Here is a 12,039-nt window from a genome sequence, read left to right on the forward strand (position 1 = left end):
ACACCACACAGCACACACACACACGCCGCCCTCGCCTCCTGGAACACATGTGTCCTGTTGCTCTGGCTGGGCCTCATGTACAGAAGGCTTCCCTGGAAGACACACCCAGGCCCTCCTTCCCTGCCCTTCCCACAGCACCCCAGCTGTTCTGCACAGAGGGGGTGCCCTGTGGTAGGTGAAAATGGCGACCATGTTTTGGGGCTTAGGCTGGAAAATCTAGACTCCAGGACCCCTGCTGCCTGGGTCAGCCTTTGACCTTGTACCCCCTCACCCTCCCAGGGCACCCTTGTAGAGACTGGTTCCTTCTGACCTCTGGCAGGTGACAACCTCCTCGGTCTGGCTGCCACCAGGGGACTGTACTGTCCTGCATCTGCAGTTCTTGCTTGGACCTTGCTATGGGTGACACCGTGACCCTCCAAACTTGGTGCTGAAGTCCTAACCCCCAGCCCTCTGAATGTCACTGCATGCAGAGCTACGCTCTGCAGCATGAGGTCCACAGCGTGGCCTGGTCTAGCATGGCTGTGTCCTCACCAGGTCAGGACACAGACACCAGAGGACCACCTGAGAGGACCTGGGAGAAGACAGCCTCTGAAGCCAAGGAGAGAGGCCCAGGAGGGACTGGCCTCAAGATGCCTTGGGCTGGGTCTTCAGGCAGAGCAAGGCCTGGAGACCTGGCAGGCTTCCTTGAGCCCTCTGCTCCCACAGGCACTCTTTCAGCCCCAGGGGTTCAGGCAGGCCCGGGAAATCTGGGCTCGGGAGATGTGGCGGAGTGACTGGCCCTCCCCACTGAGCCTTTGATGCTCCCTGTTTCTTAAACTTGGGGACACATAAGGCTGCTTTACAGCTTCCAAGGTGCCTGGGATTCTGGGGCAGGGAGGCCCACTGGTACCCTTTGGAGAGGCCTTGGAGTCCCCCTGAGGCCAAGGAGCACCAGACCTGTGGCCTGGGCTGCCCCTTCCTGTCTGGGCTGGTTGTGGCCCAATGCTCCTCCTCACCAAGGGCTTGGGTCTGAATAGTCTGCCTGTACTGACCCGTGGTGGTTTCACTCTCACCAAGGTCACAAGACTCCAACAGACACCAGCCGGACCCCCTCTCACAGAAGCCTTGGAGAGCAGCAATATCACCACAGGTCCACACAAGACACAGGGTCAGTCAGGGATGTATCCAAGCCCTGGGGCAGCAAATGACAAAATCCTGAAACCTCTGGTCCCCCACATCATATCAATGGGTCCAGGCTCAGGAGCTTTCTATCACCACTATCACCAGCAGCAGCACATCATCCTTACTATCACCATCATCATCATCACCCTCACCTCAGCACCATCACTGCCACCATGACCACCACCACCATAACCCAAAACCATCAGCACAATCACCATCACCATCACCATCATTACCACCACCTCACCACCATTATCATTACCATCACGTCACCATCATCATTACTATCACCATCACCACCATCATCATTCCCACCACCATCATCACCATCACATCACCACCATCATCATTATTATCACCATCATCACCACCATATCATTACCACCACCGCACCACCATCATCATCACCATCACATCACCACCACCATCATCACCATCACATCACCACCACCATCATTATTATCACCACCATCACCACCATCATTACTATCACCATCATCACCACCATCATTACCATCACATCACCACCATCATCATTCCCACCACCATCATCACCATCACATCACCACCATCATCATTATTATCACCATCATCACCACCATCATTACCATCACATCACCACCATCATCATCACCATCACATCACCACCACCATCATCACCATCACATCACCACCACCATCATTATTATCACCATCATCACCACCATCATTACCACCACCTCACCACCATCATCATTACCATCACATCACCACCATCATCATTCCCACCACCATCATCACCATCACATCACCACCGTCATCATTATCACCATCATCACCATCATCATTACCATTACATCACCACCATCATCATTATTATCACCATCATCACCATCATCACCATCACATCACCACCATCATCATCACCATCACATCACCACCATCATCATCACCATCACATCACCACCATCATCATTACCATGACCATCATCACCATCATCACCATCATCACCACCATCATCATTACCATCACATCAGCATCACTGTCACCATAACCCCCCATTACCATGACCCCCTTCAGCAGCAGCAGCAGCACCATGACCACCATCACCTTGACCATCATCATCACCATAACCACTGTCATCAGCACAACAGTGGCAAAAGCATTAAAGTACCTACTGTGCCAGGTATGGTGCCCCCCACACTGGTGACTGGGAGTCTTCATGTCACCTGCACAGCAACCTATAATCCCAGTTCCGTTAGGTGGAGAATCTGGCTTGGAGTCACTTGCTTGGGGCCCCCAGATGGTGAGGGCATTGGCTGTCCACACCTGTCTGTTTGACCTCAAAGCCAGGACTCAACCCTAGGTGGAAGATTATTACATGTACCCTGGAAGCTGGGAGGCTCCGACGTAGACAGGTGCTAGGCCTGTTCTCCTGGTACATGCTGCGTGACCATGGGCAGATTTAACAGCTCCTGTGAGCATTAGTTTGCATCCTTACCCATTAAGGGATGGTGGTGGACTAAATATCAAGGGAGCACCAGCGCCAGATTCTGACCAGAAATGTATCTCAGAAGTGCCACCAGGTGGCAGCAGAGGTTTCGCTTGGGCACCAGGATCTTGGGCAGACTAGCGGAGCATCAGTCTTAGAGGTCACCTTCATGGGTACAGACAACAGGGAAGCAGCCGCAACAAACATCTGCAGGGCCTGGCCCTGGGAGCCTCTGGGCTGTGTGCACAGAGCTGTAGGAGACCCACCCTGACCTGGGAGCTTGTGTCCTGCAGGGGAGCCCAAACCAGGGACACAGAAAAGCTGTGAGGAGCCAGTAGTGGTCCCGTACAACAAGCATTTTTTGGTTTCATTTGCTTGTTTGTCAAATCATTTGGAAAAGGCTGCAGGCAGGTCAGCACCATGCTGGGCCAGGCCCTGGCGGGGGCTCCTCCCAGACTCAGTGACGTCAGCCAGCCAGGTCCCAGCGGGTCAGCTCTTCCTAGGAAGACAGGCAGTGCAGCGTCTTCCTGCCTGCCAGTCACAGAGGCCTGTGGGGGTGGGAAGGGCTACCACGGTGCCACCCGTACTGTGGTCCCTTGTCAGAGGCCCCAGTTTGAAAGGAAAAGGCAGCCAGGGAGCCGTGAAGGTTGGGGACAAAGACACGCTCCAAGGGCAGGCAGCCTTCTTTGTGCAAGGCAGCGTCTGTCCCCCAGAATGCTCCTTGCCTTCAGGATGGGAGTGGGCACATGGAAAGGGAAGCCCAGCTCAGCCTGGGGGCACAGGGAAGGGGTGCCTTGGCCACAAGCTGCAGCTGCTTGAGGTCTCCTTCAGTGTTAGTGTTGCTGGCCAACAGAAGGGATCCCCACGACCAGGGTTTCCTCCAAGACCCCTGACCAAGAACCGAGCTTGCTAAGAGGTAGACAGACCCCAAACCCATGTGTGCAGGTCACCATCATTAGAATAGAGCAGAACAAAAGATATGTGTACCCATGAAGACACACACATGCTCACAAGCACACGTGCACAGCACAGACACACAACACAGGGGAGCCGGTGCATATACAGCACCTGAGCACGTGCAGACACACACAGGCACACAAGCACACGTGCACAGCACACACACACAACACAGGGGAGCCGGTGCACACACAGCACCTGAGCACGTGCAGACACACAGGCACACTCCCATGCTGGACCTAGGCAGCTCCAGGTGGTCCCTGCCCTGTGCTACGCTGGCTGCCCTGTCTGATTTGTACTTTAAAGACACAGCCACACACACGCTGCCCTCCTGTTTCTCTGCCTTGAGGAAAAGTCTCTGCCTCATACTTAAGGGCACCCCAAGGTGACCAGGAAGAAGGGCGGCGAGGAGTAGGGTGCTCCCTGCTCTCTGCCTGAGCCTGCGAGCGCCTTGTCTTGGCCTCCCCGGGAGCAGGAAACCAGTGAAGAGCATCTGCAGAGCCTGTGGCCTCTGTCTACAGCTCCCACTGCATTTTAGACCCAAGAGGTGGAGGGTGCCGTGGCAGGAGGGTAGGTCAGACCTGTAGGGCCAGGTGGGAAGACAGGATGGCCCGAACTCCATCCGAGTCTGCAGGGAGACTGAGGCACCTCAGTGGACCTGTCAGCCTCCTCCAGATGGTGGAGAGGGGAGAGGCCGTTCTCGAGGAGCTCCAGGCTGGCTTATGTCTGTCACCAGCAAGAATGTTGGGGGTGTCAGTGTTCAGGGCTGTGCCTGTGCTCCAGAGGGGGCCCTGAGGGGACCCTCCAGGCGCTGCTGTTCTCTCCTGTTCCCCAGAGATGTATGAGATCTGAGGACTCGCGGCCTCCGCGGGTGCCGGGAGGAATTCCAGCCATCTCCTCCGAGCCCGCCTGCTCCCTCTCTGGACCCGGCCCTGCCCTTGCTGCTGTGAAACGCGGCCCAGCGAGGGCCAGCCTGGGGCCTGCAGTGCAGCGAGTGTCTTGGGGCTGCTGTGACACGCGCTCACAGGCTGGTGGCTTAGAACAGAAACTTATCAGGAGAGCAGAGGTCCAAAATCAAGGTGCCTGCAGGGACCCGTTCCCTCCAGAGGGACCAAGGGTGACTCTTCCTGCTTCTCCCAGGTCCTGGTGACCTGGTTTGTGGAAGCAGGGCTCCAAGCTTGGCTCCGTCTGCTTGCTTTCCCCCAGGGTCTCCGTGCTCATGAGCCCTGTCCCTGGCTGCCAAGTCCTCTCTTCTTATTAGGACTCAGTCTCTGGATGAAGGGCTTCCCTAACCCAAGGTGATCTCACCTGATCCTTAATTATGTCAGTAACGACTCTTTCCACACATGCAGTTACCGTCCAGGCTCTGAGGTTTAGAAGGAGATGCATCTTGGGGACACTGAACCACCCACAGCAAGTACTGAGGACATCCCTGGTTATCCTGATTTTGCCTTGGGGACGGTTCATGTATACCACTGTGCATGTTAAGCTCAAGAAGCCCCTGAGGTAGGAAAGATGGAGAAACTGAGGCCCAGAAATGTGCAGGGCCAGAGGCAGGAGGCCTGGGGAGAGCCCTGGCTCAGACACCAGCTGGCCAAACTGGGACAGGCACCAAGACCTTGAAGTGAAGGGCAAGTTTCCTAAGGTCCTTCACGAGAAATTCTATGATTAATTGATTTTCAGTAAATTAAAGTGAGTGGCTTATAAAGCATTCGATGGGGAAAAAAACCCACAGAACCCCTACAGCCTGCCCTCCCGCACTCCCTTTAAGAGCTGGGTGTGGACACAGCTCTTGAGGCTGTCATGCAGGGGCCACCCCTCTGACTCCTGAGAGCTGAGCCTGCATTCTAATGTTCAAAAGTCTGTTTTTGTTCTAGATGTTTCTATGGAAATCCACAGTGCCCGCCCACAGATGACCCCTGCTAGTGTCCACCAATGAGTCACCTATTAACAGACTCCGGGGGCAGCCACTGACCTGGGCCAGGGTGCTGCCACCCTCAGGGCCCCAAACACTTATGCCCGGAACCAGGAAATGGTGCGGGGGCCTCTGGGGGACAGAGGTGCTGCGTCATGGGTCGGGCCTGGCCCTTCCAGGAAGACGTCAGGACCTGGAACCTTGCACAGGGCCTCTGCCCCAAGGCCATGTGCAGAGAAGCCTTGGGCAGGCGCTGGGCACCAGGAGGAGGGAGAGTGTGAGAGAAGGACTGGGGCTGGAGGGGAGAATGGAGAAGGAGGTGGGCCGGGGCCCACAGGGTGTGGTTCCTGGGTGAGCTGGTGTGTCCAGGGACATATGCGCAGTCCACAGTTAGGGGGTGTGGGGCGGATCTGCCTGAACCAGGCACAGGAGCCCCTCAAATCCACTTCCGCAGGGCACAGGGTGGGGGGATTCACTGATGGGGTGACGGGCACCTCAGGAACAGTCCTTGTAACAAGCTGTGGCAGAAAACTCTGGGGGCAGGGCCACAGCAGCCCAGTGGCCATGATGGCGAGCTGTGACTGCCAGTGGAGGTGGGGAGACCCAGACTGAGTCCCCACAGCCTCCTGCGGTGAGGGTCAGGACCACCTCTGTTCCCTGGGCTCCGTTCCCCTCTTGCTCTCCCACCCCTGGCTCTGCACTGCTAGCACCCTGAACCACTGCAAGGTGGGGCCTGGGTCCCACCCAAGACCAGGATTGACTGGCCTGGCCTGGTGAGGTGGGGAGTGGGTCTGTGAGGGGCCAGGAGGTGTTCTGTGATGTGAGGACTGTGCTGGAGGATGGGGTGCCAGATCACAGCCTGTCTACACCCAGGGCCCATACCCCACTGGGCAGAGCGGTCTCTTTCCTCAAAATTGCCCAGGGCCCTACTTGCTAAGCTCCAGGCCCAGCCCCTCCCCTGTCCGAAGGACACCTGCTGGAACACCTCTCTCACTCAAGAAGGCAATTCAGGGCCAACTAACTGGTCCCCAGAGTTGGAGGCTAATGGAGGAGGATTTCCAGCTAATACACAAGTGTGCACATCGTCAACCAGAGCCTCGCTTCCTTCACGGGGAAGCTGCTGGCGGGCGGGTGGGCGGCCAGTGGGGAGAGTGAGTGGAGGGAGCACAGGCTCCCTGCAGCGGGGGGCGGCAGCTGAGCAGGGTCCCCACAGCACACGACAGAGGGACGCCCGAGCCTTCCACCTGAGGCCCCACCAGCCTCGACCCCACTGGCAGAGCAGGGACACAGACCCCTACCTCTAGGATGGGGACAGGTGTCCTTGAGTTTTGCAGGTGACAAGAATGAGAAAATACAGCCCAAGCCCCCAAGGTGTCCTGGGTGGGAGATGAACAGAGCTGGGCATGGAGACAGGGGGCCAATGCAGGCCTCGCAGCACCCCCAGCACATGCCCTCTGTGCGGGACAGCTGTGACAGCTGGGCAAGGCCGGCACAGACGGCGGGCAGCTCCATGGCTACCACGGCCACACCTCCCCTGTGGCTGTCCCCACTGTGCCAGAAGGATTAGGGCCTGGGGAGGGACCTGCCTCTCTGAGGGACCAGAGAGGCCTGGACATAGCCACCAAGCGCAGGCCACGCGCTGACCGGGGCCTGCAGTGCTCCCGCCTGCAGCTCCCTCTTCCTGTCTGCTCCCTTCCTCGCTGCACTGCCTGGGCCTGCCCTCTGTGTGAGTCACGAGCGTCTTCCCTGACTGTAGGCTCGTGGGGAGTGGCTGGTGACTCCTGGGGACACACCGCCATGGGTGACGCAGAGGTAGCTAGGACTGTTCTGCTAGGCTGGCTGGTTTACCAGGCAGACCCAGGCTCGTGGAGGGACAGGCTAACTTGGTCTCCCCTGCCTGCCTCCAGCACTTGTCGCCTTGTGCCCATTTCTGCTCCTGGGCTGAAGACCATGATGTTCTTTCTGACTCCCTGTCCCTGGGCCCAGCCTCCCGTGTGGGTCTTACCCTCTTTGAACTTGGTGCTACTGGATGGTCTCAGCCTGGCCTTGGAGAGAAATCCCTGAGGCCCTTCCCGTGGGGTGGCAGGCCGGTTTGCATGTGGGAGCTACTTGCCCACAGTGAGGAATGGCCCCAAGTGCCCCAAGGCTGCCAGTTAGGAACAGTCCAAGGACTCCCTGGAGCTGGAGGGACTGGTGCAGGGCAGGGGGCTTTGCTTCATCCCTCCTCCAGCGTCTTCCTCTCCAATGCCTGTCCCAGAAGGGGATCCAAGAGGGAAGCTGCCAGAAAGCGTGGTTTCCATGACCTTCCTGACCTGGGAGAGGACCGCCACAGGCAGCCAGCACATTTCCTGTGGCAGGCAGCTGCACACTCCAGACTCACCTTCCTCCTCAGCCCCCTGACCTCATGTCCATGCAACTGAACTTTGTACCTCGTGGCGGGGAATGGGGACCCTTAGTCAGCAGCTCCACGTGGAGGCTGCCCTGGGCTCCTCATTGCCCCTGAGTGGATCAGGAATGGTGGGTGGCTGGGTCAGTCTGTGTTGTCGGCCATTCAGCAGAAGAGGTGGGGTCTGGAGGCAGCAATGGACTCCACAGTGAAGGCACAGGGAAGCAGGAGAGCCAGGGTCCCTCCTGGGAAGTGTGGTGGCCTTCAGGGGCCTGGGCAGAGTCCCAGGAGCTTGGAGCTTTGGGCATGTGACCTGTTTCCACATCTGTAAAATGGTGGCTGACCACTGACCTTGAAGAGCATCCTTCACCCAGGGATGGAGTGGTCCTCAAGAACTAGCAAGGTTCCACTTCAGAGACCAGGGTGAAGCCCCAGAACCCATCATGGCTAGAAGATCCCAATCCAGATCTGGGTGCAGGAGAACTCTCAGCACCTACAAATGCTGGGCAGGTCTATTAAAGGAACCAGAGTCCTCCCTAGCCTGGGCCGGTCGCCCTTTCTGGCCTGTCTGACTCTGAGGAGAAAGCACCCATGCATGGGCCTCCCAGCCAGTGAGATCTGCTCCTTGTCCTCCCTGTTCTCAGCAGAGGGCTTCAGGGTCCTGGTCTCCCCTGGGAGGCCAGGCCAGCACAGCAAAGCCTGGGCTGGAATGGAGGCCCGAAGGGTGCAGACTCGGGGTTACCGTTATAGGGGCGGGGGGTTACAGGGCACCTGGAAGCTGAGCTGGGGCAGACCAGACCAGGACAGAAGGCTCTGTACCCATGGCAGAAGCAATGTCAGGAGCCGGGGAGGGAACGTGCTAGTCCCAGTGAGACCCAGCTTCAACCGCGGGGCGCTCTACCACACAGCACATCCCCAGTACTGGCTGGACCTGGAGATCTGCCTCGGCCTCTCCAGTCGCCGGGATTCCAGGCGTCCACCCTTGCGGGGCTTACCTAACCTCAGCCAGCTCTGGGAAGCAGGATGTAAAGTGCACCCCTTGCCATTTCCCAGCCGGGTAAGCAGAGGCTCAGAGGCGAACCCGCCGCGCGGGCCGAGGGAGGGCGGGGCGGCCAGCAAAGGGGCGGGGCGGGGCCGCCCTCACCTCCGCGGGGCCTCGGACCCGCCTTTCCCTGGGCCCCGCCCCGAGGTCGGGGCGGGTGGGCACTGGGAGGTTCGGGAGGCCCCGCGCTGCCTGCAGGCTCCCGGCAACGCCAAGGTCGCCGCTGCCCAAGGTTGCACCGCCGCCCTACTTCGCGCCGCCGAGAGCGGGCGCCTTCTACCCTCCTGCCCCGGTCCCCTCGCGAGCCAGGCGGGCTCCCACTCCCTCCTCCCCGCCGGGTGCGCGGGCGGGCCGGCGGGCGTCAGCGGAGCTGGGGCTTGCGCACGAAGGTGGGCTGCGGCCGGGGAGGCGCCGGGGCCCACGACAGACCCATCCTGCAGCCCGGGAGCGGTGGGGAGGGGAGCGGAGGGCAGGGTAGCAGGGTGCGACCGCCTGGCAGCTCTCGCGATGATGGCACCGCCCTGGGGAGCCCAGCCCGGTCCGAATCCCCGCATCCAGGGCTCCTCAGCGCGACGCCCGATATCTAGAGCCTCCCCGCGGCTGCCCTGTCCCCGGCATCTCTGCAACCTTCCCGCTCTTGGAGGCCTCCTGTCACCGCCAGGCGGGAGACAGCCCCTTCCCGGTTTTGCCTGGTCCCCCTCCTGGCTAAGGTCATGACCTCACCCTGGAGAAAGGGCGCTCCCCACCACACCGACAGCTCGTCGGTGCCCACGCTGTGACTCAAACGTGTGCTGTTGAATGTCATGTGACACCGACATGAATAACTGTGGTTCAAGGATGGGTGACTTCATCCCTCCTCCCGCTCCCCTGCTGGGACAAGGCCAAGTTGCCTAGATGCTCTGTTTCTTGTCTGTGTAGCAGGAGCTACAGTACCCAATCATAGGGCTGCTGGGGACCAGATGGGACTCAGCAGGCTGCGAGTGATCAATTAAGATGGGTGGGGGGGGAACGTGTGTTCTTGTGTCCTCCCAGAAGAGGAAAGGGGAGAGTGCAGGCAGACAAGGGGTCACTCTAGGGACCAGGCTTGGATCTCCTGGGACTGTGTCCTCACCTCTCAGAGGGTGGCCTTTCCTGTTCTGTCCTGCACTTGTTCTAGGACCCCCTGCCCCCCACCGCCTCCCCGTCAGCCCCAGGTGTAGATGCCCATAATCCAAGGCCCAAGAGGGAGTGCTGGGTTGGGACCCGCTTCCGACAGGTCCTGCAGACTCCATCTTTCCACCTGTGCCTGTCCTCCACCTCCTGCCAGCAGAGCCAGACAAGGCGCACACCCTGCCCTGTGCCTGTGCGCAGTGCGTGCTGCAGATGAAAAGGAGGAGGGCTCTGTGCAGAGAGAGAGAGGTCATCCCATTCACCCAAGCCCCGGTCACCAAGGTCCTTGCAGTGTTGCTCCGCAGAGTCGTCACGGATCTGCCTTTGGCTCAATGAAGCAGGGGATGAAAGGGACCCACAGGCCATGGACACATGCACCTGCTGGCTACGGTGGTACAGTCCCTGGTGACGGGGATCCTGAACGTGTGCATGTACACGTGTGTCACTCTGAACATATACGTGTTTATGCACGAGTGTGCACCACCTGCATCTCTGCACCTATGAGCACACACGTGTGCACACAGCCCACGGGCAGCAGTGCAGAATGTGCAAACTTTGTGCTGAGAGTGGCTTAGCGTGGTTTTCACATGGAGCATCCACAGCTCCTGGGTCCCCCTGAACCTTCGTGCATTTCTGTGCGTGAAGGAAGGAGGACTCGGCAGCTGCTGAGCCCTGCTCCTGTCTGGTATGGTGCAGGGTCCTGGGCAACAGTGTTGCCTTATTCAAGTTTCCCACCACCCTTGGAGGCGAGTACCTCTGACATTCAGAGAGGGGTCCTGAGGCACAGGGAGGTTTTGAAGATGGGTTGTGTGAGCCGTGCAACCAGCTCCTGGTGAGTTTTGCTAAGGGAAATGTGACCCGAGTTCTTTGCTCGGGGCTCCTGAGGTTTCCATAGGTGGCAGAGGGGAGCTATGGGCCAGCTGCAGCCTCCTTCTGAGTGTGGGAGGGAGCTCTGTCTTTGGCCTCAGGGCCCTTCTCTCAGGATGGCCCTGGACAGCATCAGGCCTTGGCTGGCAGCCTGTCCTCCCTGGACTGGGCCTCCCTGAAAAACCACCTCCTCCACGTGGAACCAACATCCCCGAGACCCTGCGCAGAAGAGCTGGGGAAGAGCAGACGCTTGGGCCTGAGGTCCTGGGCCAGTGAGTGGGGAGCCTGTGGCCAGGTGCTCCCCTCAAGGGTCGGTCAGAAGGTCCAGAGGTCCACCACGATTGGCTCCACCAAGCTGTCACTAAACCCCCCAAGTCGGCTCCTCTGTGAATGGGGATGGCTGAGGGGACACCCAAGGCCCAGCATTCCAGGAGACCCTCTGCCCCAGAGCTGCTTCAGGACAAGGGATCGTGCAAGGAAGCACCTTGCTGAGCAGCAAGTGCCGCCTGCTGGCAGAGTCCTCAGTGAGCGTCAGAGAGAAGCGTCTCCTCCTGTACTCACCCCCCACTTCCTCTCAGGTAGGGCTGCCCAGGGCCAAGGCCTACCTGCCCACGTGCTCACTCACACGCTTTTGCACTCACACGCATAACATGCACGTTGACAAGCACACACGCTCACGTAAGTGAGCTCGCCCTCTCAGAAACCTCACACACCCAGAAACGGGCTCCGGCCCACATGTGTCTGCGCACAGGCACTCACAAGGACCCCCGCCCCACCCTCCTGACCCGGGCCGCCTGGGTCTGGAACCTCCCTCAGAGCTGTGAAATGGAATGTCCCATTGCCTGCCCATAGGTCCCAGCCCTAGGCCCGCCTTTCTAGCGCTCTTGACCTTGGTGTCCCTATACCTAGGGAAGGGGGCCTTGGAGGTGTTGGGGTGGTGTATGGCTTGGGGCCTCCATCAGGTGTGGCCACCTGGGCTGGGTGAGAGCCCTGGGGTCCCCTGAGGGTGGGTGTTCCTCCAAACCCTGTAATGCCCCACAACCTGGGTCACCTGTAGACCAATTAGAGAGGCCTCCACAGGCAGGCAGCC

Source organism: Sciurus carolinensis, chromosome 9 (genome assembly GCF_902686445.1).
Source record: "Sciurus carolinensis chromosome 9, mSciCar1.2, whole genome shotgun sequence".
Lineage (NCBI taxonomy): Eukaryota > Metazoa > Chordata > Mammalia > Rodentia > Sciuridae > Sciurus > Sciurus carolinensis.